We start from the raw sequence: 12097 nt of genomic DNA, 5'->3' as shown, positions 1-12097 counted from the left end.
CAACAACTAGATAACCTAGAAGAAATGGGTAAATTCCTAGAAATATACGACCTTCCAAGGCTAAATCATAAAGAAATTAAAAAGTCTGGACAGACTTATAATTAGTATAGTGACTGAATCAGTAATCAAAATTTCCCAATAAATAAAAGCCCAGGATTAGATGGCTTCACTGGTTAATAAAACCAAACATTTAAAAACGAATTAATGCCATTCTTTCTCAAGCTCTTCCAAAAATGGAATAGGAGAGAATACTTCTAAACTCATGTTATAAGGCTAACATTACCCTGATACTAAAGCCAAACCCCACAAGAAAAGAAAACTACATCAATATCCCTGGTGAATATAAATGCAAAATACAAACAAACAAACAAACAAAAAAACAAAACTCAATAAAACATTAGCAAACTAGTGTTTGCTAAAAGCATATTAGAAGGATCACACCACAACCAAGTGATTTATCTCTATGATGGAAAGATTGTTCAACATACGAAAATCAATGTGATACACCACAATAACAGAATAAAAGATAAAGATCACATTATCATTTCAATAAATGCAAAAAAAAGAAAAAGACAAAATTCAGTATTTCTTCATGATACACATTCTCAACAAACCAGGAGTCAAAGGAAAATATTTCAGCATATAAAAACCATATATAAAAGGCCCACAGCTAACATCATACTTAAAGGTGAAAATTAAAAGCTTCTGCTCTAAGATCAGAAACAAGATATGGATACCCATCCTTGCAACTTCTAGTCAATAAGCTACTGGATATCCTAGTCCAAGCAATTAGACGAGAAAAAGAAAGAAAAGGAATCCAAATCGGAAAAGAAGTAAAATTGTTCCTGTTTGCAGATAACATGATCTTATATAGAGAAAACCATAAGGACTACATAAGAAAGCCTTTAGAATACATAAACAAATTTAGTAAAACTGCAAGATACAAAAATAAGTTGCATTTCAGAATACTTACAATAAACTATCTAAAAAGAAAATTAGGGCAACAATCCATTTAAGATAGCACCAAGAAGAATAAAATACTTAATAATAAACCTGAGAACTATGAAACACTGATGAAAGAAACTAAAGAAGACACAACAAATAGAAAGACATCCATGTTCATGGGTTGAAATAGTGTTAAATAGTGTTAAAATGTCCATACTATATCCAAAGTGATCAATAGACTCAATGCAATCACAGTGGCATTGTTTTGAAGAAACAGAACAAAGATTCTACAATTCTATAAAGATACAAAAGAATAAGAATAGTCAAATCAATATTGAGAAAGAACAAAGTGAGGGCATCGTACTTCTTGATTTCAAAATATATTACAAAGCTATAGGAATCAAAACAGAATGGCGCTGACATACAGACATATATAGACCAAAGGAACAGAATAGAAAGCTCAGAAATAAATCCATGCACATGGCTGACTGATGTTCAGTAAGTGTGTCAAGAATACACAAAGGGGAAAAATAGTTACTTCAACCAATAAACAGTGTTGAGAAAACTGGTTATCTACATGTAAAAGAAAGGAATTGTGCCCTTATCTTACACTATACATAAATATCAACTCAAAATTGATTAAAGACTTAACTATAAGACCTGAAACTGGGGCGCCTGGGTGGCTCAGTTGGTTGGGCATCTGACTTCGGCCCAGGTCATGATCTCACGGTTCATGGGTTCGAGCCCCTCGTCAGGCTCTGTGCTGACAGCTCAGAACCTGGAGCCTGCTTCGGATTCTATGTCTCCCTCTCTCTATGCCCCTTCCCTACTCACACTCTGTCACTCTCTGTCTCTCAAAAATAAATAAACATTGGAAAAAAAAAAAAAAAAAGACCTGAAACTATAAAACTCCTAAAAGAACACACTGGAAAACACTTCATGACATTGATCTTGGCAACAATTTTATGGATATGACACCAAAAGCACAGGCAACAAGAACAAAAACAAGTGAAACTATATAAAAATAAAAAGCTTTTTCACAGCAAAGGAAACAATTAGAATACAAAGGCAACCTACAAAATGGGAGAAAATATTTGCAAACCACACTTCTGATTATGGATTAATCTCCGAAATACTAAGGAACTCCTCCAATTCTTCAAAAATGGACTAAGGACTTGAATAGGCACTTCTCCAAAGAAGACATACAAAGAGTTAACAGGTATATGAGAAAATGTTCAATGCCACTAATCATCAGGGAAATACAAATCAGAACCACAACCTGTCAGGATACCTATTGTCAAAAAAACCAAAACCAAACCAAAACAAAACAAAACAGGAGACAACAAGTGTTGGCAGGGATGTGGAGAAACTGGAATCCTTGCTTCCTGTTGGTGGGAATGCAAAAGATGTGACTGCTATAAAAAAAACAGCATATAATTTCATTAAAAAAGTAAAAGTAAAACTACCAAATCACCCAGTAATCTTATCTTGGGGTATTTTCCTAAATAACCGAAATGAGGATCTTGAAGGGATATTAGCACTCTCATGTTCGGTGCAGTAGCCAAATATGGGAACAATTTAAGTGTCCATCGACAGAGAAATGAATAAAGAAAACATGATGTATACATACAATGGAATACTATTCACCTTATAAAAAAAGGACACTCTGCAATAGGTGATAACATGGATGAACCTGGAGGACACTATGTTAAAAGAAATCAGCCAATCACAGAAGGACACACACCGCACGATTCCACTTATATGAGGTATCTAAAATAGTCAAATTCATAGCATTAAAGCCTGGGGTGGTATTTGCCAGTGGCTGGGGGAGGAAGAAATGGGAAGCGATCACCATAAAGTTTCAGTTAAGGAAGATAAATAAGTTCTAGCCATCCTCCATACAACATTGTACCTATAGTCAACAATACACTTAAAATTAAGTACACTTAAATTTTTGTGATAAAGGTAGATCTCGTGTAAGTGCTCTCATCACAAATAAATAACTAAAGCAAGCTGCAGTGAGCACAATTTTTTTGCCAGGAAGGATGACATGAAAATCAGCTAGTTTCTCTCCCTTCCCCACACTCCTTGCAGGACGATTATAGGCCAAACTTTTAGCTTATCATATAATTGTTTCTTTGTAAAGAGGTTACTTGGCCTCACGTCATATAAAGTGCAGCTTCTTAGCTTATGCCAAGCAGCCTTTTCTAAACTAACAAAAGATCAAGTACATAATTTAGGGTAGTTCAGGGATGTCTACCTTATGGCCATGCACTGCAGCTATTAAACCCACAAATTAGTACTAAGAGGCACCAAGCTCTTCTAGTCTTGCCATCAAATTAATATGTATCTAACCCACAGGGAAGCTTGACCTTCTTTATGTCTAACAAAGTCAGCCTTATGTAAGTCCATTTCTTCTTGATTGGTTCTGTAATAACAGGAAAACAACTTTGAACCTCACACAATCGAGTACTTAATTTTATACAGTTTGTTCATTAATGGTTTCTCATATGTTTATTTCTTCTCTTCAATGGCCTGTGTTATTCAAATGCCGGAGCTCTGTCTTGTATTTTTCTTGTATCACCTCCTGCCTCTCTTAGGCAATGGTACCCACCTGATACCTGTGGTCTGACCAGCTGATTTCTGGGCTTATCTGGTGTGTGTCAGTGGAGAGGTGAGTAGAATCTTGGATGGGAGCAGGTTCTGAGAGTGTGGGCTGTGAGGTCCGGGGAACCTTACACTTCTAGAATGATGTATCAGCATAAAAGCTGTCTTTGATCCACTGTAAAGTCTTAGAAAGCAAATGTCTGCATTATTGAAATGTCAAGTTCATGTACCAGGCCACAGAATGCTTGTGGGTAAGTGCCTAATGAAAATTATTTGAAAAAATATTATAAAGCTATGGGCTTTTTAAATTATTTTCAGTAAGTGGTATGTTATTTTACACCAGTTAACTTCTAAATATCTTAGGATTTGATGTAGGTCTAAACAGAAAACCAATGTGTAATGCTTACGTCAGTTTTTGAGACACATTTTTTTGTACAGATGATCACACTGGGTGTCCTTTCAGACATTTAGGGTAGAAGTATTTACTTGTCATATGAGTTCAAAATGCAACACACTCCTATGGGCTGAAAAGTTACTATATAAATAATACAGGGAAGCCTTTCCTGTGCATATGTCTCCAAACACAATTAACTAGTATAAAAATAGATTATACCCCAAATGATAAACGTGGTGATTTAGTTTTATATTTTCTGACACTTATATATTTAAAGAAAATTTCCTCATTGAGCAAGAAGAAAATAAACCAAACAAATATAGTACATGTGGGGGTGGAGAAAATGAATCTGACATTTTTCCTAGTGCCTGGCTTTGACTATTATATTTCTAATTATAGAGCTATGGACAGGGCTGTTTTAGGCTGAAATGCAAAATGAGTGAGAAGAGATCATTTCCTGGGTAGAGCCAGATTATTTTCTAAAGTATCATTAATCTTCCTTTTTCTTTTTCCTATCAAGACATAAAACATGAATGCTTTTTATTTTAATGATACAAGTTTCCAGGTAATTGAATTAGAAATGCAGAAACATGGCCCGATGTTGACAAGCCAGCATGATCTGGCTGATTACAACATCTTCCTTAGGTAATTTTCAGAATCATCAAGATACCACTTAAACGCACACACGCACACACACACGCACACACACACGCACCCAAGTCATTCCCTGAGATTCATCTGCCCTCAATGCACATCTCATTAAGACATTATAATCAAAAGTCATATGCGATGAAATTATCATCCTCCACCAATAGGGTGGATAAAGTGAACTTAAGGTCCCCTAAGTGCCTTTCCCTGATCAACATGAATCACACTGGAGGAGTCATATAGCTCATGTTCTTGCTCTGACCTCTTGAGTTTTCACTTTATCTAAATGGCTTAGCTAGATCATCTAGGCTCCCACCTGGACCAGATAAACAGCATTGGGATGAGGCTCTAATTTTCAAACCTGAAGCCTCATGGTTTTACACTGAACCCCCAGAGAGAATACAGGCTGCCCTCCCAGGAAAAGCTGTTGCCTGACAATGGGTCCACAAGGTCATTCAGGTTCTCACATGTTAGAGGTTTCAACCAGATGTCTGAATGAACTTTCCTGGCTATGGGAGTTTTTCCTCCAGACCATCTGTAATGTAGAAATCTACGTTGTTGTTTTCAATTTTTTCTTGGTACCCAGATCCCAGGGAACATAAAAGCATTCATGATAGTTCAGAGCCAACTTAAAAATGTTAGAGTCAGGGCTTCCCTATCCATCTTCCATTGCCATCTGAGGCTGAGAGATCAAACTGCCTGGTAAAACAGAGCTGAATTAGTTATGGGCTTCTGACTTTATTTTTATTAACAGGAGCCTAATACATGTTGGGCACAGCTCTGGGCATTTAAAATATTCTCCTGCTTTCCCCTCACCAACAAACTGTGAAGTAGGCATTAGAATCCTCATTTTACAGATGAAAAAAACTAAGCACCTACTATGTGCCGGGTCCTGGTCCAGGGGCTGGGGTTGAGATTAGTTACCATGCATAGGAGCAATGGCTTGTTGTCTGACTAAGGTTATATTGCCCAGAAGAAGGTTAGAAGCACGATCTCCTACCTCTTTGTTGCTGTTCACCACACCTCCTAAATCCGAAGGTCAAACTCTAGAGAAAGGTAGACAATCAAGAGCGAAATCTAGATTTGTCTATAGTGCTATCTATCCATATTGCACAACTGCCTTCAGAAGTCAACCCTCTAATCAAACGCTCATGCTGGTGACCACTGTTTGGAGCCTCTGCCTCTTCTCCCCCCACTGGACAGAGATTTCACACAGTCAACCCGAGAGCAGATTCACTGAGAAGTGAGGGAGGCGGGTAGGTGTGTTATTTTGGTAAACATCAGGGAAAGTGAACTTAGGCAGTACTGGTACCTCTTCCTGTTGGAAGAATATAGGCTGAGAAATAATAAGTAAAATAGAATAAATAAAACAGGAAAACAAAAATGGTGTTCCACAAACACATTGAAGATGTAACGAGCGATTTATAACTATGCTATGAGCTTCGTTTGTAGAGAAAAGCAACTAAATAGTTCTGGTGAAGAATGGTTTGGGGACCTCCATTACCTGGTTTTACACACGCAGAATAATCAGCTTTGTTGATCACCTGCCATATCTCCAGGGGACTGGCAACTGGTGGAAAACAAAGCCTATAAACAACTCTAGTGTGGAAGTGAAAACAAAACAAAACAAAACGACCTTAAATGGTGCTCCAGGACAAAAGGAGAAGCCTCTATAGTGACCAGACTCTTCGATTTGACTGAAATATATTTTTATTTCATTACATAGCATCTCATTATACGACTCACAGCCACTGTCACCAAACTGTATAGAAGTTTTAAGCAAGCAAACTGTAGAGGTTTATTTGGTTTACAGGCTAAAATGTATCTATTTATAATGCTGAAGAAAGCACTGTGAAATAAATAAATGTTGGGAGGTGTACTGAATAATGGTGGCATTGTCTCCATTCCACAAAAGAATTAATGAATTGAAAATAAATAAAAATTATGTTTTTGATTATTAAGCATGTACTAGGAAAGATTATTTTTGTAGGAATATATATAGAAACCAAGTCATCAAGCCATTTAGTGTGTGGCCAGTATCTTAAAACTGGGAGACATACAACTCTAAATATATTTGAATCTCTCTGTACTTATTGAAAAGTTACATTTCGGGGCGCCTGGGTGGCTCAGTCGGTTAAGCGTCCGACTTCAGCTCAGGTCACGATCTCGTGGTCCGCGAGTTCGAGCCCCGCGTCGGGCTCTGGGCTAACGGCTCAGAGCCTGGAGCCTGCTTCGGATTCTGTGTCTCCCTCTCTCTCTGCCCCTCCCCCGTTCATGCTCTGTCTCTCTCTGTCTCAAAAATAAATAAACGTTAAAAAAAAATTTTTTTTTTTAAAAAGAAAAGTTGCATTTCTATGCATAATGATGTCAGTTCTCCCATTTTATCTCCCTTTTTGGCTCTTTTATTTGCATTATTTTATCATTTGTGTTATTTATAATACTCCATATACAAAATATATTGAGCCAAAATTTGTGGTCAAGGTGCAATTAGTAGACCGACTTCAGATGAAGGCGAATAAGAGACTTTGCCCTTACAAATCCAAAATTTAAAAATTGCAATATATATTTTAGAATTTTACCTCCATTATTATAGTGAATTAGAAGCTATTCTTTAACCAAAATCCATTTTGAGAATAATTAAAACCAATAAACATCATCGCCCTGAATTAAGTGTCATCAATCCTCACTCTCTTAGTATGTCTAAAAGAACAGCATTTTTAAAGTGCTCTTTGCTGTATAAGAAAGGAGTGGAGCCGTCCAGGTAACGGCAGGGAATGGTTGTATATTAAATACTCTGACAGTTGTGGAAAGTAATCATGACAATCTGCGGAGGAAAAAGGTCCATAAAAATCAGAGTGAAAAAGTCAGAAAGCACAGACATCTGGGGTAATTTAGCTTAATGGACAAATGGTCCCACATACACAGGTTTACAGCCCGAGAAGGTCCTCCCCCTGTTAACACAGATGGCCCAAGCCATCCAGAAAAGGGAAAGTTAACGTCAGTTATCTCTGTATCAGGAGACAGTGCGAGGATCTTGGTTTTAGGAACACTCAACAAAGTGGGCTTACACTGTCTGAAAAACCAATTTAGAAAAACATATTTAGAACATGTTCCCCTGTAATGGTAAATAAATGAAATTTATTGTAACTGTAAAGTAGTAAGTGACAGACTCTACATAAGCCCTTTAAAAAAGGCACACCAAGCTACTGCTGATGCCAAAGGAAGCACTCTATTTGTAAACAGAGGGATCTATTTGGCACTTAAGCAGAAATGGTTTACAATCAACTATATGATAATGAGATTAACATCAGTCTGTCATCACTTTCTTCTGCTTTGGTTGGTTAATCCTCAATGACGGTCTTCTCCTTTCAGCAAAGCACATCCTCTTACCTAATGGATGTTCCAGTTAAATAGAGACCACCTTGCAAACTTTGGCAAATAAGTAAATCCATCCACAAAAATCCAGAAACTTCACTCAAATTCACAGATAAAACACATGAGCAGACCTGAGAGTTCAGCAGAAGAGAATTTTTTTTTTTGAGAGGGAGAGGGAGAGGAAGAGAGAGAGAGAGAGAGAGAGGGAGAGAGAGAGAGAGAGAGAATGAGTGGGGAAGGGGCAAGGAGAGAAAGAGACAGAATCTTAAGCAGGTTCCACACTCAGCATGGAACTGACACAGGGCTCGATCCCACAACTCTGGGATCATGACCTGAGCCAAAATCAAGAGTCATACACTCAACCAACTGAGCCATCCAGGTGTCCCTGAATCCCCAGTTGAAAATAAGGTTGTGTATTCTCTGCGATATGATGATGATACCAATATTAAGTTATTAATACAGAACTTCCAAAAATAAAAAAAAAATCACATATTTATTCTTTTTTCTGCACACGTTTGGTCAATTGATCACAAACAGTGTGTGGCACAATAAAAGACAGTCCTTAGGCTCTTAAAAACCTAACTGCATCTGAACCAGGACTTAGTTATGACTTGATTTCACTTTTGTATTATTTCAGATCAGTCATTTTGCAAAAGGGGGATTCTGTTTAGTTTATATATATGTCAGGCACCCATTCTTTCCACTGACCAGTATCATTACTCTTGAGGAACTTCCGTTCTGAGTGGAAAACAAAATGAGTATCATCAATTTTCATTGCACTTATGATTCAAAACCTCATACGGTTTTTAAACTACTGTGTTAGGCTGTATGTTACAATTTAGGATCTGAAGGTGTATTTGGACCTTCAGCTGTCTAGGGCTAAAGACAAAGTTGTGGGACTTTATGCCCACCTGAGCCCAAATATTAAAGGTCCATTCACAGAACCTGTTCACTGGGATGGCAGCCCAGTGTGCCCGCTCAGCTATGCCAGCGAGCATCTTCCCGCAGCTGTCAGACCACATTGGCAAGTGCACGGTATCACCCTCCATACTGTTCAACCTTACTAGAGTGGCCCCCCTCCAATCCTGTGATTTCTTGGATTCACTGGGTGCTCAGGAAGGTAAGGGTTTGGGATTAAAAGCACCCCTTCCCCTGGCTGTGGATGATGAACTTGGGAGATTTAGAACATCTCAAACTTCTTTCCTTTCAGGACAACTCGAATAAAACTTACCATTAGCAAAGAAGAGGCTATTATAGACTAGGGAGAAGAAACAGAACTGACGTTCTCAACCACTTATTTTTTAGTCATGGATTCCTGTAAGAACTTGGTCAAAGCCATAGACTCTCTTCCAAAAAAAAGAAAAAAGGAAAGAAAAATAAAGAAAAGATAGATGTCGCACAGGCAATTTTCACACAAATTTCAAGGGAGAAATCACTGATGTCCTGAATCTCGTCCAAGATACAAATGAAGTCAATAGTGCTGCCACCATTTCCCCCAGGCCCCTTGTTAGCTTTGAATTGTTCCTTTTTGTGTAATCCAGGGTCCAGCTGGCGTCGGCCCTTGGCTGGGTCGGTGGGCCTGGGGTGCTGTGTCAGGCGGGAGATGAGAGCAGGAGGGCACAGACCCTGGGCTCCTCCTCTCTGTCTCCTAATCAACAGCCCTCACACCCAGTCTGGGGGCTGTGCCAGTCTGACTGTCCTCTGTCAACGGGGATAATTCACATACAATTTCTACTCAGCGCTTCCAGTATTCCTTTCCGGTGCTAAGGACATGATCCAACAAGAAATCAAGTTCTACTTGATTCTACTGCATCAAGTTTCAGTAAAAATACAATTAAAAGCATATACTATAATGTGTCTGTGTCCAATGGACATTTCTGATAAATGCCCAGCTGTTTAACAAACACGGAGGAGAAACTGGAAACACCCAAAAGGCACTCATCCAATTTGCACTAGCCTGTAAGTGCTGGCCAACATCAGTGTCTGGGAAGGCTTTTAATGTTATTGACAGCTTATTCAAATAGGCTGGAGTGGTCCCACAGGGCCTGAATCACTACTACTGTGAAGAAATAAACTACTTATGAAGCAAAGATGGGGAAATATGCTCAGAAGTAAGTGTACTGCAATGCCTAAATCAAAATGGCCCTTCTCAGCATCTATGATGTAACCAGACGGCAGTAACCCTTTCTTCCAGTTATACAACCCAACTAGCTTCGAGAGTGCCTGGACAGCCAAATGTCCAATGACCTTTAAGGAAGAGAGTCTTGTAAACAGGTAGCGCGCTGTTTCAGGAGACTTTAACAGCCGTGATGGTCACAGAATACCATGGTCTTAAAGTGAGATACCTCACATGTCCTTGTTGAGGACAAAAAAGTCAGGGAAATAGAAAAAGACATTGTCCAAAAGGAAAGAAGGGGCAGAAGAGAAATGGAAATGCTGACAGAGGACTTGAAGTTGGAGGGGAGAGGGCTAAAGAGGCGAAGTAGGTGCCCTGTGCTGGTCAGGAAGGAGAGGGTGCTGGCATTCATGGCGCCACACTTGGCTGCTGGTGATTTAAAGGCTCGGTGCCCCTTGGTGGAGAAGGTAAAAGACAAAAAATATAGGAGGTTGCAGAATAGTGGCTCTGATTTATTTTTAAAGACGTGTGTTCGTGTGTATTCCGTATACGTGTATGCACACATGTACACACATACATGTATGTATTTTGCAAGAGAATGGAGGTAAGATGGCAGACTGATGAAAGAGGAGCTTAAGCTACTATTTTTTAAATTTTTTTTATGTTTGTTTATTTTTGAGAGAGGGAGAGAGACAGAGTGCAAGGGGGGAGGGGCAGAGAGAGAGGGAGACACAGAATCCGAAGCAGGCTCCAGGCCCCGAGCTGTCAGGGCAGAGCCTGACACGGGGCTTGAACTCATGATCCACAAGATCCCGAGCTAAGCCAAAGCTGGATGCTTAACAGACTGAGCCATCCAGGCGTCCCAGTTAGTATTTTTTTTTTTTTAAATAAAGGAATATCAATTAGTTGGAACTTGTTTGAAAAGCTTTGGTGGTTTTTTGGAGAACCAAGATAGAAAAAAAGCAATTTATATGCTCCTGGGCAAAATATTTGGATAAAGAACCAAGAAGGGACAGTATCTGCCTGATTCTAATAGTACAAAACCCCTTGCTTAGTGCTCTTCACAGTGAAGACACTGAAGGTTTCAAAGACTGATATACTCAAACTGTAGGAACATAAAGACAGGCTGGTTCTGCTGGTCTCTCTGGAAACCAAATTTTGGCCACCTCATTGCTCATTAGGCTGTGAATCAGGGGCTAATCAGGAAAAATAAAAGGAGGAGAAACTCTAATCAGTCCATTTGTGAGCAGCTCTGCCTGCAAGATGGATGGGGAGGAGATTTAAACTATCATAAAGTTTGGTTATTATCTGTGGGTTTCAATTATCCTCGGCACCTCCGCTCCCGGGAGAAGCGGTAATTGAGAGTCAGCTGTGGAAATTAAAATCATAAGATGGGGAGGGAGGGTGTCAGCATTCTCAATGGCAGCTTTTGATCGGCAGATGGGCTTGGTTTTAAGAGGCCGGTTGGCAGGGTTGTGGGTCTCCTGACATTCATCTGTCAGAGGATGCGAAGCAGAAAAAGCTCATTTGCACTTCCATGTCAGAATCACCAGGATGACTCTGAGACCCCTCTTTAGACGATGAAAATAATAGGAAGCTCATGATAACACGAACACCAAGACCAGGCAGAGGTAGGAGTCCGGATGTAGAGCTCTCATTTTGCAGGTGAAATCCCGCTCGGGCTACTCTAAAACTCCTCTAGATAGGGGTATGTCTTGTGCAGATACGGACACAGTCCTCAGCCTTGGGGCTAAGTGCAGGCTTAGAGTGTCTCAAAACACAGGACCAAGGTCTGACAACTTTCAGTCTGTCTGAAAATCTATGTAATGATTTACTACCACGGAAAGATATTTGGGGTAAATTGTGTTAGCTAACAAAAGTAACTTACAAAACAGTATATTAAATGATTCCATTTTTTTTTTTGTAAACAATATGTGTGAAAAAAAGAAATACAGAAGGGAATATGAAAAATGCAAACAGTGATCACACTGAAGAGGTGGGATTATGGATGG

This window comes from Panthera tigris, chromosome A1 (genome assembly GCF_018350195.1).
Source record: "Panthera tigris isolate Pti1 chromosome A1, P.tigris_Pti1_mat1.1, whole genome shotgun sequence".
Taxonomy (NCBI): domain Eukaryota; kingdom Metazoa; phylum Chordata; class Mammalia; order Carnivora; family Felidae; genus Panthera; species Panthera tigris.
Note: the sequence above shows the minus strand (reverse complement) of the source record.